General features: G+C 33.8%; 1 protein-coding gene across 1 annotated transcript in view; it reads left to right on the forward strand.

The window, feature by feature from the left end:
• The window catches only part of LOC119639498, a 153914-nt gene that overhangs the window by 35705 nt on the left and 97234 nt on the right, over positions 1–20975 (forward strand). The window contains exon 2 of the mRNA XM_038036911.1: positions 1456–1488. The gene's annotated coding sequence lies outside the window, so the exon portion shown is untranslated. The remainder of the gene's footprint in view (positions 1–1455; positions 1489–20975) is intronic.

Here is a 20975-nt window from a genome sequence, read left to right on the forward strand (position 1 = left end):
ACCTCTCAATAATCAAAATGTTAATAAAAATTCTATTTATTTATAAAATTCATACACTGAGTTCCCCATTACGATCGCCCTATTGCAACATGTTGCCACCTCCTGACGAATACGTATATCGTAGCGAGCAGATCGATTAAGAAACAACGAACAGCGATATAGTTTTGTGAGGTATGTTGACAACTGCAGAAAGAGTGGATGGAGATGCTGAATAGGCGGAATAGTCCTGTGTGAAGGACGTGATTGGTCGACCTTTCTCTTTAATTTCGGTAGACTGCTTGTCTATAGCCCAGAACACACCCTCGTTGCCCATAAGGAATTAGGCGTTTCGCTGCACGCAGTCGAGTGTCTTTATAAAGCCAAATATACAGAGAACTCTACTCTTATATTGATTGCATGCGAACGATGTGAATGGTGCGAATATGGACTGAAGTGAAGTATTTATTGTACCGTTTTAAAAAGTTAAGACACTCGATTGCATTTTTCGACGTTTCGAACACGTACTCTGGCCAATGAAAGTCATTTTGTATGCTTAAGTTCAGAACATTAAGAATTGCAGAGTTGCATTAGCGCTTGCAAACGAGACGGTTATCATCGCAAATCCAGTCTCACCGGTAATAGCCAATTTTGGCTCAATATCAGCAAAATAATAGACATTCATTAGGTAACTCAAACTGCTTTTCGGAATGCAGCAAAGAATGATTTCTTTATGCACATTAGCAAGGCCTAGCAATTCATGTGATATTAGCGCGTTTATCGTGACGTGAATTGAAAGGACTGAAATTCTCCACAGTATATGGTTTCAAAGGAAACAAACGACCCAATATGCCACTCACTCAGCTTTGAAAGGATTGACGAGATTTAAGATCTAAGCCAAATACAGTTCCTTGGCGGTTCTCTTATGATTGGCGATTGTTCACTGGTGTTTTGTCTTTTCTTTGCGACGCTCAAAAGCCATATCAGGGGTTCGCGCGTATTTGATGCATAATCGTATATTGGTTCCATCCTCGCCAAGGCGGGGCATAGCTTCTCTTAAACCGGAGAAACGGGACGCTAATTAGGAAACAGTTACCCGATTTTTATACACTTATCCAATGGTATCTAGGATTTGTTCTAACTATATTTCTCCGCATAAATTTACGCGTAACGTTTTATACATACGTCAATTTTGCATCTAATCTAGAGTTTAATGTAACGACTTTCTGTTACAATTTGAAAAACTTCTTTCACATTTGCTGGTACAACCATTTGAATAGTGTTTTAATGTCGATTTTATTCAGTTGTCGAAATCTTCCGTTCTTTATAGTAAAGGAAAAGAGAAATGTGTAACACTGTTACGAATAACGTTTTTGTTAAACTTTCGTTTTTTTTTTTTAATTTTTTTTTTGCCCGATTAATGATAATGAAAATAACTTGAGATTTATATTTGCTTTGATTTTTTGTTTTTTTTTCCAGATTTTGCCATTCGTTATCATTCATGTATGAAAGGTAAGGAAATTTTTTAAATTTTTTCATATTTTATATGAACATGCAATGTACCATAAATTTGAACTTTTTTTATACAGTAGGCATTACATGAATCATAGCTTGGCATAACATAGACACAATTCTTGTTTTTGATCCGTTCACGTGTTATGGAATGGAAGTTATTTACCTGATGGGAAACTTGATTCATTCAACAAACAAAACATTGAATTCGGTTTTTTCATAACTAAAATAGGCGATGAGATTGGTCCGAAATCGATCACCAATAAAACTTACCCGTAGTTGGCTAATCCGCTTCAAGGATGCTGATCAAGTTAATATGTCATCATCAATGTAGTGCATGGCAAGTAATATGTACTCGATAGACATAGCGCAGTTTTCATTAAGAACGACACTGAAAGTGAACCGAATATAAGACGTGCTTGAAACTAGGTTGCAATCGATGCTTTCAAATTGAACTCAAATGAAAAGCATTCATTTTATTTTCTTCATTTTTACCGGTTTTCTATTCGATTCGATGATAATAGAAAAATCGATAAAGAAAATTTAAATTTCTCCGCACCACAACTAGAGTTTCGTGCAAATTGTTTGGTCTTTCTTAGGATGTATTTTATAACGGTTTAGAAAAATTAAAGAAAAAGACATTGTGTGTTCGACTTCTGCAACGCGCACTCACGGGAATAACTCATCTTCACGTGCTTCTCTGAGATAACTTTCATGAATTTGCGATGATGGAGTGCGTGCTTCAATAAAGCAACATTTTTATCTTTTATTTTTTTTCTCTTTTAATTAGAATTCACGTTTCACATTCACGACATCTTCGCATGTGCTAAGGCCAAAACACGATCGTCACACCTGGTCTACCAAGCAACTCGAAACGACATATACAACTAATTTGAAAGGTGTCCGCGTCAATAAGACTTAAATAGTAATGGATTTAAATATTTTATGCCGTTCCTCGACTTGACAGTCGTAGAGACTAAATTTTGTTATATTAATAAAAAAATTTTTAAAAAACGAGGTGTTGTTCTTCGTGATTGCTTATGGCTGCTAACGCGATTAGTGCAAACCTTTAGCAATCTCTGAGCTTGAAATTGTTAAATACTACCGATGAGAAAGCTCCAAGCTTTGTGAAAATACAAGAGGTCGTTTAGTTGCCTGACGTCTGTTAAATTTATCTTATATGTAATGTTTTTTTTTTTTTTAATTCGACTGGAAATCCATGCACTACTAAGGGTTATCATTGAGCGTAAGCTACAACAGTTCGACCACAGCTATAAGCATCTTTTTGAACGTTGCAATGAGAATAACGGAATATGTGTGTCATCGCTGCTCATTTTCGCTTATTTCCGCTGTTGAATTTTAAAATATTTAAAAATGCTTCTGGTGTTAATTTATTTGCTTATTAAAAAAAGTTACGTTTAGATTAAAGGCAAACTCCGGCTTACGACTTTTACACACAAACTACGACAAATTTTTGCCATTTTCATTCCCTTTCAGTTAAATAAAACTTTTTATTATATTTCGTTTAATATAACATACATAATACAGAGTTAATGTATTAGTAATAATTAGTAACCTTGCAAATGACGTTAAAGTTAAGAAATGTTTTATTTTCAATGACAAGTTTCTGCCAACTAATTCAATTAATTAAAAATGTGATAAAAAACTTTCTTAAAAATGAAGAAATTGTCAAGATCGACCATTAAGTGTCTTGTTCTACTTCCGCTAATACAGTTCTTCATTTATTTTCGTGATAACTTGCAACAAATTCTAGCTTGCTTTCTTTCGTCTCACGTTTCACCTTATATCGGATAGAGCACAAAACATGACCCGATGTCCTGCAAATTTATCGAAATTAATTTATTTCTTATTACGAAATAGACGTTGCTGTCATATTGGTCGCTTCTTTCCACGCATGCCCCCACATGCAGTGGGATCTTGAAAATATATCTATGGGGTCTAAATTTTGTATAATAATATTGAAAATTGCGCAAGGCTTACTGTCTATAGAAACAATTATATAGGACGTGGTATAAAAAATATGTTTTCAGAACTATTTACCACATTGAAGTACAGATGAGGTTCGTACTTCAGCTAAAAATAAATCGTGTTCGCTGAAATCGCGAAATTTTATTAAAAATTTCCGATGTGCAAGTTGAACATAAGAATATATGAACGGGCAACACCGCGACAAGCAAACGGACACGTTGAGATCGATTCAGAAAATGATTCTGAATATTCGGAATGTTATAAGAAAAGGCAGGTGTGCTTTAAGTCTTTCTAGGTGTAAGATACAACCTGCACAAATCTAGCGCAGCCTGTACCACAAGTGATGTACGTTACATATATTTATATAATACATATAAATGTGAGAGCAGAGAAAGCAGATTTATAAACACATGGTGGAAATATTACGAAATAGCTGTCTTTGAATAGCCGATTTTAAATAAGTTCGTTTAAGCGTTTTTTTTCAAGAGGATTTGATCGATTAACTCAAGAGGAGTTGGATGTAGCTATAGGTATTTATAGACATAGGCAAGCCTGCTTGATAGATAGAAGAACTGTTGGCACGATTCAAGCCGTATTGGGAAACGTCGTGACAAAAATACGCCCATCGGCCATCACCTCTCTCGAACACCATCTAAATGACTTTATAAGGAATAAATTGATTCTAGCTCGTTAACTGGTAATTATAAATGAGAAATAGATCTACCACTTCTACAGTAAGCCATAGAGTGGATTGAGTCCAAAGTGGTGAAAATTATTTAAGAGCCTATTTCAAGAGCAATTTTTTTAATTGATTACTTGAAAACTAGTAAAGGAATAAAAGGAGAGTATTATGATCTAATTGTCTTATGATCTTAATGTCAACAATCAGTAGCTAATGTAAGTGACGGGAAAATGGGCAAATCAAATCAATAATGTACCGATCTTAAGGAAATTTATATTGAATAATAACACAACATGTCCTTTCATTTATAAATCGAAATAATAAATAATTGTTCCTGTATTTTAAGCTATGAAACTACATCCAAGATTGCTCACAACATCAGAAGGTCAGAGCAAAATGTCGTATACGAGATAAGTTTAATCGTGAACAGTATAAACTGACTTAAATAAAATAAACTGACAAATTGAAAATATTTAAAAAATTTATAAAAAATTACATTTCATTTTCAAGTTGACTACGCTTACGTTTAACTATCCGCACAAATAAATCCATCCGCGAACATATGCGTATTTAAAGGAGAAACTCATTTAGCTACGTTTTATGATGTCATTTCCAACGCTTATATATAGTGTATGTACATAAATTATGTAAGAATAAATATATGTGCAAGTACCTACATACAATATTCGTGCTTTTGCACATTTTTAGTAATTAATATTTTGTTATTAAAAATATAATTAAGCTCATTAAATACGTTCATTATAGTTTATGACTTTAATGCACGAGGCGGATGTCCGCGACATGTTTTTTACACTCTACGCCAACGATGGTAGGCAATGCTTCATTTTCAACATATATGATTGCATATTTGAGGGGGCAATTCAAGCAGATGCACTATATATGCTGCATTTCTAAGAAACACTTTATAGAAAAATATTAATCGTTATTGTGTCTATTCTTTAGCATGCAGTAGGATGCAATTAAAACCGATGAAACTTGGTACGGGACCTATTATATTCTTGCGAAGAAAGTCTTTAACAATTATTACACTGTTAAATTAACTTGCATGTAAAAAGAAAAGTGGTCGTGCTTCTGGATCAAATCCATGTAAATAAATTTTCATAGATTTCTTATGTGAAGATTAAAACAAAAAATCATCGTCGCAAAGCGTTAAAGAGTTTTGCAGCCTACACACGTAGCGCCCTGGCCTGATTACAGCAGGCTTACTGGTTGCGGTGTATGTGCGTTATCTGCTAATATTTTGTTAAATCATGAAAATAATGAAAATTAATTTGCGTAAATGCAGACAGAGCATTGGGATGAATATCTTTTTCAAAAGGCTTTCCCTTACTTACTATTTCTTTCAAAACTAAACCTTCAATAGATTCACATTTTTATAGTTATTAAATGCGCTTGTCATTATTTATTTACTTATTAAATTTGTGCACTATCAGTGAGGGTGGGGAGAGAGGGGGAGAAAGAGAATGTAACGACTTGTGTCTGCATTGTCTTCAAGGTCTCTTCAATTATCGAGCTACGGACTTGGGCTACTTTATAGTGCCACTTAAAGAGGGTCGCACGTGGCATTATTGGGCTAACTAGTTCGATAGATGTAGGGGCGGATTTCAAATTTTTGTCTCACAGACAGTCCCCAAGCGGTTACAACTAAAAGAAACGCTCATACGTTACGTAGACGGATGAAATTTACTTACCGAACAGGCAGATCTTAAGCTCTGGGCCAATTCTATACTTTACCTTATCTCTGGTCTCCTTCCGCTCTTCAGGTTGACATCTTTTTAAACGTAACAATCGTGATTGTTGATAGAACCATTGATTCGTAGATTGGTATCACTTTTGAAATTGTTGATATAATGAATTAAAATGTAGGCCCAAGTTGCTCATATGCTATACTCCGATGCAGAATTGATGAATTAAAATCAGATTAGTGTTAATACTTAAGCATCAATTTCTTTACACTTCTTCCGCAGACTTCTTACGTTTGTGTACATTAATCGCTGCATGCCCATATGCTGGTTCTAGTACCATTAAATTTTTTATCACTGAATATGAATTTTGAGAAAAAAACAATTAAGACAACTTGAAGAAGTTGTTGAACCATTTAACAATCTAGTATTCAATGGTGGGTGAACTCTCCAGGTGCAACTATTTCGTATATCTATACATAATTTAAGGCCAAAGACAAACCTTAGAAGTGGTTATACTTATACAAAGCGTCACTTGATCGGTCCTAACATTTCCAATGTTAGTAAGAAACATAGAGTTTGTCAAATATTTGTTTAGATTCGAATAGGCATAGAGACAGAAAGAAAGAGAGAGAGAGAAAGAAAGAAAGAGAGAGAGAGAGAGAGAGAGAGAGAGAGACCCAGTTATTATACAATGATCTGAACCAAGCTAAATGTTAGGTGTTTGCGTTAATTTTGATAGGCGCGACTTGTACAAGTAAAAATTATTAAGAAATTGTATATACTTCTGTATATAGCGATTAAACGCCCTAACTTAGACCTTTTTCTACCTAAAATAACAGCTTTTAATTGAACATTATGGATTCATTTAGAGGACGTCGATGCTAATCATAGAGCGTTCAAAATTGCATTTTCGGCTTTGATTACTTTTACTGTTTTACTTGACGAAATCTGCAGCCGAAGCCAGCCAAACATGATCAGAAGCTTATGGTAATGCTGTTCCATCATATTCCGACTTAAAAGTGGTGATTTCGATGCTAATAGTCTAAAACGGCCTGTAGGACCCAAGATGCTCAAAAAGAATGAAGTGAAAAACTTACTGGACGAAAACCCAGCTCAAATTCTCAAAGAACTCTCGAACAGCTTAGCAATTGATCAACCAATAGTTTCTAGACGTTAATATATGATGGAAAAGATCCAAAAGGAAGGAAGATGGCTATCACACGAATTGACTGCATATGCTATTTTGGCCCCTTGTTGCAAGAGTTGCCCCGGCATACACTGTTGTAGATCGCATGGGAAGTTCTGCCACACCCAGCCATAGAGCCTCCTAAATACCACTTGTTCATATCGATGCAGCATGAGATGGCTGGCACCCAGCTTCGGAAAGTTGAGGAAGTGTGAAAACAGTTCGCTGATTGGATCGCCTACCCAGTTAACATCGTTCTTTAGACGCGACATCGCCATATTGGTAGAAATATGGTAAAATGTTGTAAAAATTGACGGAAAATATTTTGAATAATTTTTTATCAATAAATGCGTTATTCAAGGGAAAAAACTATCAGAACCTAATAGAATTTCTCTTCTCTTGTGTACTGAAACCGCCCTTGGCTTCAGGTTAAAACATTTACATCTATCCACAAGATAATAAATGCTTATGGTATAGTAAAACCTAACGTTTTTATTGCTTATACCAACATGTATAAGATACGCGGTAAATATTTGAACAAAATGAATTTGCAGATGTGTGCTTGAAAATTACATCATGTACGTGTTGTTCGCAATTTTTCTGTAACAAAATTATTTTTTAATCGGTCTTTGCAATAAAAAAGTTTAGAGATTTATGTAAAAAGTGAAAATATTGTTAGGATATTTAATACGCATTGCGGATTTGTATAAGTATTAAAGAGTCCATCAAAGGCGGATGACTAGGTACAGCCGAGACTTGGTGCTCTACGAATAAGAACAATTTCTTTCTTTTATTTCTTATTCATGTCCGTCTCACTTTTAATATTCAATTCGAAAATCCAAAATCGGAAATTTCTAATACAAATTAGTTCGAAATGTACAGTAGGTGTGTTCAGTTCTACTACAATTGGAAAAAGTTTAAACCGCAAACGACAGCACAGATCCTAAACCAAAATTGATTGCAAAAACTTTTTAAAAAAATAAACAATGCGAGAGAGAGTCGGTTACGGGCTTAAGATTGGAAAGGGCTTTTGCGTGAAGTACGCAAAATTCGCCGTAAGACCAGTACGATTTTTTCATTAAATCCATCAAAACGTATTTGATATGCCAAAGATTTATTTTATATGCAAATACACCAACGCATCGTCTGCATAGTGAAATCGCTTTAAGCATGAGTAGACACATAGCTTAATGCTGTTGCTGCAACGTAACGTAACGTAACGTAACGTAAGGTAAGGTATGTAAAAATGAAATCGCCGTTTGTCCGTACACAACAATTGAGTAAATTGCATATTTTTACAGCTGGGTTCACATTTAAGGCGCCCTGTCCGCATATATATGAAAGCTGAAAATATTTGTTTCTGCGCAAAAGTTTTCATTTGATGCCTTAACAATTATGGAAAGTCGAACACGATTGCGATTTTCAGCGCATTTTACTTCTACTACTAGCAAAAAGGTAAAAATGTTGTTCAGGCAAGAAAATTATAATTGGATGCGTATGGAGGGGGAAGAATGGGCCCCAGAACGCCAATGCCAAAACTAGTTAGCAAAAGTTTGTTTCGACGCCTTTGCATCATCACGTTCTCGAGGGCCAGTAGGAGCTGATAAAGACATAATAAAGACATTGATGGAAGTAAACCGCCGAACGACAACTCGTGAGATCGTTGAAGGTTTAAATCTATGGAATTCTACTGTTCTTGATTAAATATTTACACACTATTGAGAAATCCACTTTTCGAAATTTCTTCTCCAATCACCCAATATCTATGTAGTAGTGTTTTTATTTTGGTAATCGTCTTACAATAAGCAATCGTAACACCATGATAAAGCGCAACGCAACAAAAATACTTTTTCTAGAAACAGAAATGTCGGCGATTGTGCCAAATAAAGAGTATTTGCTGCCAACATTTTTTTCGTTCGCGCGAACGATAAAAAATGAAAGAAGAAGTAGGACGCCATTTTCGCATCTCATCCTAACTAGTGCTAAATAAAGCGGATCTGAACTTTGAGAAGTTCAGAAATGAAAGTTAAGTATGGGAACCAGACGTACCATTCATATCGACTACTAGGGAGAAATGCTTTGGCAGAAGGACGGTAATCTGTGTTTGATGGGACCAGAAAAGTGTTCTCTGCTATTACGCGTTAAAGTTTAGTGAAGTGGCTACTATCCAACCAACGCTACCAATGTGAATTGAGCGATTTTTATACAGTAAAATTGGTTTGGGATACGCTGGAAGCACTCAATTAAGAAGTGGTAGTCGAAGACAGTTACACATTGAACTCGAGCACTTCGTATTGCAACTTCACATGCTGAGCAGCCGTACTTCTTATGAAAATGTACGGAAATGGCCCGATGGCTGCTTTGCCTTAAAAGAACAACAAATACTTTGTTAGGACATTCACACATCCTCATACAGCATGTATGGCTAACGATGGCCAATGCTTTGAGCAACATTTTTTTTTTTTCTTTGTTTTTTTTTTCATAAAATAAACGTTTATTTTTTACACAAAAACGATGCTTTCATGTTTACATAACCGCTAGACACATACACTTGGTTATGGTGAAATATCCGCAAAGTAACAGATTTTATATAAGAAAAACAAAAAATTATCGAAAATTTTTCGCTTAATATTAACTTTTGCATGCAATTGATAAAAGCAATCTGTCTATATATTGCCTTACTTTTAACAAATCTTCTTCTATCTACGGCGACGAGTTAAGTGGTCGAATTTAAGTTTATACCTTTCCAAATTTTATTTTATTTACTTTTTGAATCTTCCTCGATCCGTGTATAAAAAAAGAGTTATTTTTAACTGTTATCAAAGAAAAAAAAAAATTGCATAGCGTTTGATACAATCGCAAATGCAATAACGTAATAAACACAAATTTCCCTTGATGTTAAAGTAATACTTCAAAATAAGACTTTGTATATACATATACATCATTGTCAAAATTTCGCTTGCAGAGAATTTACAAATTGCTAACGAAAATTTATGTATTTCATCATGCGTACAAACTCAGCAATTTCTCATCTCATCTCACCTTTATCATCACCATCGTCGTCGTCGTCGTCGTCGTCGTCATCACATGCAAATGTTTGCGTGAGAAAATGCCAGTGTTCCTTTGCATATATACATCTGCTTGGTGTTTGATTGCCTTACGCCGAATAAGACCTTGAATGCAATGCATAACAATACCAACACTATGAACAGACGAATTGTTATATGTTGCTCGAACAACATTTGCATGTAAAACTCAATTCGTTTTGTTCACTTGATGGCAGTGCTGTGATTTTTCAATTTTAACTCATCTAACATTGTGGTTTTATTTGTTTAGCTTGTTGTTTTGTTTATTTTCTTAATAACAGTTTCATTTTTTTGAAAGCGACGAGAAAAAAGAACGAATGGTTGGTTATATGTAGCGCTGTGCAATTTTAAAATGGTTAAGGTATTTAGTTATGTATGAAAAAAAACTACAAAAAAAAAAAAAAAAAAAAAATCAATTAAACATTTTAATCTTTTACACAAACTGAAATGACAGGAGGATCCCAACAGTAGAACAAAATGTAAAATTAAAAGGAAATGAATTTAAATTTCAATTTTTTATCCATAGACTCGTCCGTATTGTGATCTCTTAAGTAAATAAAACATAGTTCTTGATTGAGATTTGGATCAAGAATTTTTCCAATACATTCTCTAGACCTGGCTAATCTTTCTAAAATACATTGCTCATAACACTTAGTTGTACAGCGTAGAGAAATTGTCAAAAATTATTACGAAAACAATGAGCGCGCAGTTACGTTTCGTGACTGCGGGATGAAGCCAATAATTGGTTAAATGACTTCGCAAAGAAGCATTATTGCGCTTTTGATGTAAAGGAAACACATCTGATGTCCGCAAAATACTTTTAAGTGCAAAAAAAAAAAACAACTCTTGGTTGTGGTTTGTGGCCTGAAATGTCATTTCTGAACATGAAAAAGGGATTGTGGTCGCACTCAACGAAGAACGCTGCACAAACATGATTACTAATTTGTCGGGTCAACTAGAAATGGCACGAACGAATATCAAAAAAAAAAAAAAAAAAACAACTAAGAAAATTGTATATATATATATATATATATATATATGTAATCGCGATGTCTATCATATCCATTTTAGAACTAACCCATTTTCATCCAGATAATATATCTAGATTTTAGTTATGTATAAAGTAGTTTTAAACATTCTGTGTTGTTTGCGTTAAAACCTCAAAAAAGGGAAAAATGGAAAATTTAATGTCATGCAAGTTTGTGTGGGTATGGTCGATTTGTATGCCATTTTTGCACATAAAGTGCTTCGTAAAGAAAACATGGAAATTTCAACCTTCAACCTTTTTGCTTCAATAATTTCCGAGTAACGAGCAAAAATCACCACAAAAGAAAGATGGAATTGGATTCAGTTTATGCTCGACTGCGGGACTCCGCTCTTGGCCCGATTTGGCCTATTTTCAATACTATTTTCGATCTGCGTGCAAAAACTTTCAATGTTTCTACCAAACTTGAAGTTGCTGTGTTCAGGGGAGTACCAACAACACACACCACACGTACACGCAGACGGAGAGACATGGCTAAGACCAATCAGAATAGCGCGCTGATCAAGAATATGTCTACTTTATAGGGCGTCTGAAGCTTCCTTTTGGGTGTTATCTGAACTATAAAAATTAACAAAAACAAAATGATTTTATTCCCATCCAAACCAAACAACGACGCTGTGTTACGCCGAGTAAGTTTCAAATTTGTAACAGGTTCAGTTTTACGAAAAACACGGGAAATCAACTATGCTTTTCACTAAAATATTTGCATGGGGATCGAAGAAGAGAAAAGAACTTAATTACGAGAAATACTTAGAAGCACTATGCGGATAATAAATGTCTACCTCTAACCAATTTCATCATATTATTAGGCTTAGCCAAAGAACTGACATCGAGAGCCAAGGTTCTCTTCTCGAGAAAGTGAAGATTGATTAAACTTGTCCTATTCTCATAAGGAGGAATATTCTCGGCATGTCGCACTCAAGCCTAAGTGGGACAAAAAAGAGAAATTGGTTCTGAATTTATTCAATCATCTGCACGTAACAACTTTAGTTTGGGAATTATGCAGTTGAAGCTTGCTCAACAATCGGGCCATCTAAAGATAAATAAAAGCTTTCTGTTACCTACAGATTACTAAACTCTTTAGACCATCTTTTGATGAATAGAGTATGAGTTGTTACAGCCTTATTAACAACAGATCAAACTTGTATGTCAGTTAACTGTCAAGAGCGATACCCAGATTGAAAGAGGTTTTAAAATAGTTAGAGAAGACAAGTGAATAAATTATTAGGTACCGAAATAAACTTTCCCTGTTGAAATTGGTTGCTTTCTGACACGTGCATCGAATGCCTTTGCTCGTCGTGGCATCGTGGCTTTCCGTTGCCTACAGGCTGTATGTCTCTCAGTGTATGCTAAAGTGTAAAGAGCCGGCCGGACACATGGTCAGACGATCAGGCGATCAGGCGAACAGACAAATAAGGGGACATGTTTAGATCGATTCAGATTTTTATAGTAAACAAGGATCTGTGCATTTTATAGAAACTCTGCAGCTTTTTTCTGGCCATTGCAGGCGTTTCAACAAAACGAACAAATGCACGTCATATACGGAGTGGAAATATATCTCGTTGTGCAGTTATGGGTAGTTTGAAGTAAAGTTACTTAATGGATGATTAATGTATCGGATTAGTGCGAACAATTGTTTGCTAATTAATTTAGGTAAAAAGAAACCAAGGAAAGGAGTAATTAATACGAAAGGAAACGAAAAAACTTCACATTGAGCTAAGTTTGATTAAAAACCAAAAGATTTTCATCTCAAATTTCTTAGACAAAACAAAACTTTTGCTTTCAAATTAAATAAGTGAAAATGATTTATTTCTTAAAGTGATTTTCTTTCTTTATTTATGCCTAACTTCGCATAGAACATAATTGGCTTACAATACATTCTTCCCTTTTTCTTTTGAGCCTAATTAAGCTTTGAAGTAGTGACTGACGATCACCATAATTTCGGTTAAATTTACCTCTGTATGGCTGTGCTGTAACCTTTTTCTTGTCTCTTAATTCAATTTACATGGAGGAACATGTCTGACTTTCAAATGTGAAAATGTTTACTGCATGCATGCATGCATACATACATACATTTAACTGTAAGCAAATCAAGTAACTATTATCGGCCTATTTTCGTAAGAAGTGAAGCGCTGCTTAGCAAGTTCATGTGCAATCGATGCCAAAAAGTCATAATTAGAAGCGGTCGAGCTTAGTAAGTAAGTCGCATAGGCTAGCACCTATCAGTTCCTCCTCACAGATGCATGGACGAATGTTGTGTATAAAAAATTTGACCTTGTGTTTTGTGTTGTCTCTTTTTTATTTTTATTTTTTATTTTTTTTTGATGTTCCGTTTGTTTTTGAGCAGTGAACACTTTAAATCGATTAACTATTGTTGGTACCGTTTGGTATTAGAATGTGATAGTTAATATAACAGATCATGCTTTTCTACTTCCATCAAAGGCGAAACATACTTTACCCGCCAATGTCCTGCCGATGTGCGATGGTGCGCCTGAGTCTACCCATGAGTTTTTATTCTATGTTACGTTATAGCAAAAGATAAAGCAATAGGTTGTAGACACACAAATGCAAAGCGTTTCTGCTATTCAGAGTATTTGCTAATGGAGCAAATCTTTGTCAGTGGGTATAATTAAAAAAAAAAAATTTCTTTATCGATCTATCTATCTTTTTGCACTCAAACTGCTTCGTGCTGTTTGTTTTGAAAATACGCCCAATCAATTTCAATTTAACATCTGTGCAACAGATGAGAAATTCTCGTGTAAAATATGCGCTCGTGATTGCATGCCATTGTTTTTGTCGCTTTATCAAATTTCGTGTCCTAAAGCAAAAATGATAACAAAACTTTTCACTATAACTTTTGCGCTAAAACGGGTTTGTTAACTTATGCACGTGACAAAAGAAAATGTTGAAAAATGAAGAAAGTTGAACGAAAATAATTAATATATTCTATCGTTTTAGCAATCTTTTACTCTGCAATCTAATAAAATTGGTTAATAAATAAATTGATAAAAAAGAACTATGCCAATCTTTGCGTATTTTTCGCAAAGTTACGTAAAAAGGTTACAGCTATTTTTCCTTTCACTTTTCCCTTCCCTTATAGTTTCGAAATTTTTTTGAAAATTTTCCCCTACATCATCGCACAATACTCTGTTATCATAATACAAATGCGCAGTGACCTGCTGAAGAGTAAATCATAAACATGTCATATATTTTGAAGTCTCCACATTTGTGCTTAAGCGTCGGAACATCAAAAAGAGCAGAAAAGGATAACAAGACCAGTTTCACCGTTGTTTGGTTGACATATGCGTAGGTGTCCTAAAACTTTTTGACTTTGCCGGAATTTATGCGGGAAAATGTTAGCAGCCACAAAAAACAAAAAAAAAAAAAAAAAAACAATGTGACAGCTGACAACTTAGGGTTAGTAAAAATTGAGCACGACATGGGAGAGCAACGTGTTTTCATTGTTGAACAATATATCAAAAATAATGAAAATTTGACGACCGTATCTCGCAAATTTCATCCAAAGCATGGTTACCTTGATGGCTTTGTCAATCATCAGTCATAATTATGACTGTTTGGTGCGAATTTTGGGCTAAAGTCATCGTTGGACCATACCTCTTCAAAAATGACTCTGGTTAAACAACAATTGATACTGGTGCGCGGTAACCTAGTTATTCCAGTCTACATTGGATGATGTTGATGTTAACGACATCCGGTTTCAACCAGACGGTGGCACATGCCATATATTCTGTGAAACAATTAAATTAGTGCCTCAGACATTGGCTGGGCGTGTGTCTTTGCTTGTGTCGGTGATCAGTGATTATTGGATATCTTCCTATAACAAGCTCACTTCCGCCCGAGAACTGAACAAGGATGTTCGACGCTACGTATGTGCCAGCAAAGTGGCGGAGGCAATTTATCCGATGCGCTATACCACACATATCCCTATCTTATCTACATCATGGTTCAGTTAAAAAAGTACAGTTGAAGGGAAAAAAGTCTGATTCCTATTCGATTCAAATATTGTCTAAATTTTGCACACCTATCAGTGATTGTGTTTAGAAAAAATAAGTTAGTTGCCATTTGGTATTTGCTATGGTATATTTTTGCATGGCGTTCCATAGTACATCATTTACAATTAAACCTGACAATCTTCACATATTTCAAAGATATTACTCAATATAAATTGTTTACACCAACAGTATAGAGATCGTGTTTATACCATTGCGGTGTTGTCTATTTTATTGTTAATCGAGAATGACGACTCAACAAGCACTCGCTATCTAAAAAAAATAAGAGGGAAATTCAAGTTATTTACTTAAAATTTATTTATTGCTCTCTTCATCTTCTTCGATGAGTCAGCAAATCACGAAACAGAAGATGCGCTTTCTATTTCATTTCTATTAACACACTTAAGCTTAACAACCTTTTACATTCTTCTAAATACCTTTTACAAGGTTGCCATCAAACTTAAAATTAAAATTATTAGTTATCCCTACATCATCATTTTATAGTGCATACCGTATAATGTAAAATCTGAACAGATCAATTGCTTAGATTAAGTATTAGAGAAAATTTTATTTAAAATTAAAACCTGCATAAAGATTATGAGAAGGTAATCTTGTGTCCTCCTGTTCGGCAATCTGCTTGTTCTTGCTATTCAAATGATAAGGAAAATTGCAAAAGTCTTTCAAGCGTATAGACCCCATCAAAACTAATTTTCAAAATAGGTCAAATCTGCCCAAAAATGGTCGAACACAATCGAATGCTTTTTATTCGCTTGTAAATTAATTTCCGACATCTATGCTTCGACTGTAAATAAACTGACCGCAAGAAAGTTTCACAAACGTAAATGTATTTATTTCATATATATATATATATATTATATAATGATTCTTATACTCTTATATATAAGATTCTTGTCTTTCGTTTATAGTCACCATTCTATAAGAATTGCCTTCTACATATAAAAATCTTTCGAATATTTAAGGTATAATACTTTTGCCATACAGTTTATACAATGCTAGAGGATCTCTGAGAAGACTTCGACAACTTGTACTGGAGATATATGTACTAGAATCGCTTAATTCCAAAGTATTTCTAATTAATTTAGTCGTATCGCTTAATCCGCATCAAAGCATATGTAGATTTGTGTATTCAACTTGGTTTGTTTAATCCATTCATGTTAATTACATTTGGTTGATTAGCTTTTCACCCGGTACTACAGCTCGTTTTCAGTGCTTTGATTCATCCAGCTGCTGTGTTGCGTGTTGTTTCCTACAAAATATGGAAGCCATGCCCCACTCATCTTATGTAGATCATTTTATATTCGGAATTATTTCTGATTTCAGCAAGAGGCATGCAATCGTATACATAAATATATAAGTAGGGGAATGGTTACATTTTACAGCGGAAAAGTTACGTTGAAAAATGTAGGCAACGGTTATAATTGAAAGACTGTCAAACATTTAACTGCAACGGACGGACTTAAACGAGGGGACAGTAAGAACGAGGGAAGAGTTTTGAGTTACTTAAGGGAATAGATTTCATCTCACCCGAATCAAACGTCAAGCAAACAACATTCGCGGCTAAGTTGAGAAAACTACTTTATGGCAATGTGTGGTGTTATCCTAAGTTAAATAATTTTTTCGTTTTTCTCAAAATAAGTTTTTTCTTTTTATTTTCCATTAATTTCAATTCTGAGTTAAAGCAAGACCACGGCAAATGGGCTCATCTTTAGGCACATAAAATATGTGATGTTTATGGAAAGAGGATAGAAGAGCGTTTATGCCCATAATAGACAAATTGAGATTAATAGGCTACATTAAGAGGTAGACATTTAAATGGGACGAAACCAGTCTTATTGAAAGACGGTTATGACTAATGCATGAATTCCACATAATGATATTCGTGAAGAGTATGAATATGTTAAGCGCTCGATGATGAGAATTTTGAGGCGACACAAATGCCAAAAAATAACTAATTGAAAAATCGAGCCCGTTTGAAAAGATCGTATTACTGATGTATGAGACGTCATTATAATGGGACTTCAGTGAAAGATTTTCTCAAGAAAGCCATTTGATTGAACTGATGATCTGATAGGGATCACAATACTTGTACATTCCTTAAAATTATAATGCGTTGTCAGATGGTAATCATGTAAGAACGAAAGTGATGGCAACACTAATACAGTGAACTCTTGTTTTATCTCTCTGGTTTGTACTTTGCTTCTGATCACACGAGTGCCAGCGCCCTCGCTTCACCTACATAAATATAGATTAAAAATTCAACTAAGAATTGATCTTGCATGATATAAAATGAAATAAATTAAGTCGATAGTATTCCAAATGCGAAGAAGAGCGTGCTAATTTAAAATCATCAAGGAAAATTGTGAATAGTTTCAACCACTCTGCGATAAAGGGAGGATAGATACTGATGTTTAGATTGGGAACTCTACAGAAATACGTTATAAAAATACATCGGCCACAATCAAACCGATAATCAGACAAATAGCAATAAGTTTAATATCGAAAAGGGATGAACTTTCAAAAGGATACGAAACCTGAGGGTATAGCCATAAGAATATGTGACCAATATTACTGCCAATCTTATGTTTTTTTTTTTTGAATGCTTCGACATTACTAGAAAAAGACGATATAATTAAACAGAATATGCTTGATTACACACACAATACGTGCTTGATTGTTGTCAGATCTGTATACATATTGTGTTGTTAAATCCAAAAGACTACCGTTTAGAATAAGAAATCAGAAATAGATAGAAATGGTCAGTTGGTTTTTCTGAAAGGATTCTTTTTTGTACGAGAAAATGTCGACGTCAAGGATAACTCAAGCTTTTGTTTGATTGTTTGTAAGGTCAAGGTATTGCCAAAGTGAAGAGTACAATATATGTGAATATAAATGCAAACACTTTTCTATTGCGTATTTTATTATATATATGCAAAAATAAAAATTTTCATATATCTGATGGAGGCGACTAAACCAAACAATTGTCAGCCAATATCAGAGCTTGTGTGAGAAAGTAAATATAATGATGTTGTGAGAATTCAACGAAAGGAACGTGTTTACATTATGAAAATCTGCTATCTATGCACACACAATATATGGTTAAAGTTAAATAAATAAATCAAATAAGTTTCTCATAAATGTAAATTTATATGCGAGTGATTGCACTGGGTATTCGATTTCAAGAGTACGAGAGCACTTGAAGAAAGCAAAGGATAGAATGTTTGCAAACAAGGTCAGCTTTACTTATTTGTAAGTTTTCTTAAATATATTTAGCATTCATCTTTTGTTCGTCCATAATTCTTTTAAAAGGATTTACCGAATTATTTTTGCAATTTTATTAGCACAACTACTTTTTCTATTTTTCCTTTACTTTACTTTTTCTTTAACAAAGTTACAGTTCTAGGCACTTCCTTAGTGACTTAATTGAATTAATAAATAATATGTATATATATCTGTATAGAATTTATATATAGCATCTATTTAATAATTTCAATATTCTGTTAGAAACATGAATTTCACGCAAAACTCCGGCAATGTAGATATAGTAATAAACTATTCGATCCTTTTAACGTCGTTTCCATAAATCTTAAAGATATCTAGAATTTAATATCCATTTTACACTCCTCATATGCTATCAAATCAGCTGTCTTTAATTTGCGCTTTTTAACAATCTTGTACTTAAGCCTACTTTTGATCGTTAATTTTTCAAATGATTCGCTAATAAACTTAATGTGTTGCTATTATCGGCCCATTTTTTTTGGATATGATTTTTCATTAGTTTTATTAGCTGACAGCAATGAAAAGGAAGAGTTTAATATCTATTATATATTATTTTGCTCAAAAGCTTTGAGATTTCATAGCCCGACTGAATATCATGAGAAAATCCATTTTGTCATTCATATTGATTAAGAATTTCAATGCTTTTTTTTTTGTGCATTTTCACTGCATTACAAATAAGTTTATGGTAAAGTCGCATATCATCTATAGTCGTTATTATAATATTGAGAGAGAAAAAATTGAAAGATTTCCTTTTATCAAAGCAGAACTCTATGTTACTAATCGAGTGCGTGTATGTGAAAACCACATTTAAAAATAATTCTCTTATGATATAAAACTGGCATATATACGAAATAAATTTTCTCTATACATGTGATAAAATTTTTGCTTTCTACGATAGCTTTCGATAAAATCTCATCAATGTTTAAAAATATATCGAAATAACTCAATATATATTGCAACTTACGTCGATGTGGGGAAAAGAATATAAAATTAAATTTATTTAAATAAAACAAGATTATTGAGTTTTAAAGAGAGAAAGAAAAATTCCTTTTCAAATACAATACATTGAATTTATTATTAAATATATTTCCTTGTTTCATTGCAATTTATTTTACTTACTTATGCTGTTGTTACTGATTATGTTGTCTGCAAAACCACTTTAGCTAAAAATACTTTATGAATATTGCAAAATACTGTTCTATGGAGGAAAGAAACCGAAAGAGAAAAGCATAAAGAAAACCCCGTAGGTTGGTTGTTTATGGTTATTGCGGCACTATTATGAGCTTAATAACAAACGAAAGTATTTCTAAACAAATGTATGCATATTTTTAGATACATGATTAGTATGCCTGTTAATTCTATTTAAATTTAACGAAGTACTTGTTGGATTTAATTCAAATAGAAGAAAATTCAATTCCGTACGTTTACCGCAAATGGTAAATGAGTTGTATTTCATTTGCATCTTTAATGAATTTATGCAGTGTTGTGAAAACTATTTTGTTTTGCCTTTGCATCATTACTGCATGTAATCAATTTTGTTGAAATGACACTAAACTTGCAGTAAAATTATGCACTTAAGAGCGCAAAATAATTTTCCCTTTTTTTTGTTTTTTTTTTTTTTTTTTTGGTGTCCAATCAATTTCATTTTTAGCCGAATATGAAATGCACTTCTTTGCGAGCAGCGTCGATGGGCAAAGGAACAAATTGGTAGAGAGAAATGCACACATTACGCAAGTATTTAAGTATTATTCACTTCTTGCGCTAATAAGAAATATTTGAAGATGCCTCTGTAAAAAAAAAAAAAAACTCCCAGTTGTAATGTAATTATTTTACGGAATACAATTCTAATTAGTTATAAATTATAACCGTTGAAATCGGATATGAAAGACATGATGTTTCCATTTGATACCATGTAATTATAGAAGATGTACTGCTAAAGTTCATGGTTGCGACGATCCTTCTTTTTGTTATTAAGGCGCCGTCCCTTTTTTATGTTATGTCTGATGGCAAAGGATCTTTTGTGATAATACCCAGATCATGAATGCTTTCATGGACGACGTTATAGATGTTGCCTCGAAATCCAGCAAGCGCTGATAGAAAGTACTTATGTAATATATTTCTAAAATACATTTTTAATTATATTTGAAATGGATATGATGTGTCCTCAGTTACAGACTCAGCGTCGTTTGCTTCGCTTCAATTATATATCGAAAAAGGAATAAAGAATGACCGATTTCTCTATGCTCATATATATGTTCGCATATGGAAGCACACATGAGCGAATAAGCCATCGTATGTTTGTTTTACATTCGTCATATAAATGTCGACAGTAAAAGGTCCTATTGACGGCAAACGGATTTTTGTCGTGCAAATGGTCATTTCTAGACGTAGAAGTTGTCATTTGGGCAGTTCGGTAAGGTGAAGGGGCAAATGATAACATGTCTACTATATACATCACATCATAAAGCGAATGTGAGAGGTTTCTG

This window comes from Glossina fuscipes, unplaced genomic scaffold (genome assembly GCF_014805625.2).
Source record: "Glossina fuscipes isolate IAEA_lab_2018 unplaced genomic scaffold, Yale_Gfus_2 0, whole genome shotgun sequence".
Classification (NCBI taxonomy): Eukaryota; Metazoa; Arthropoda; class Insecta; order Diptera; family Glossinidae; genus Glossina; species Glossina fuscipes.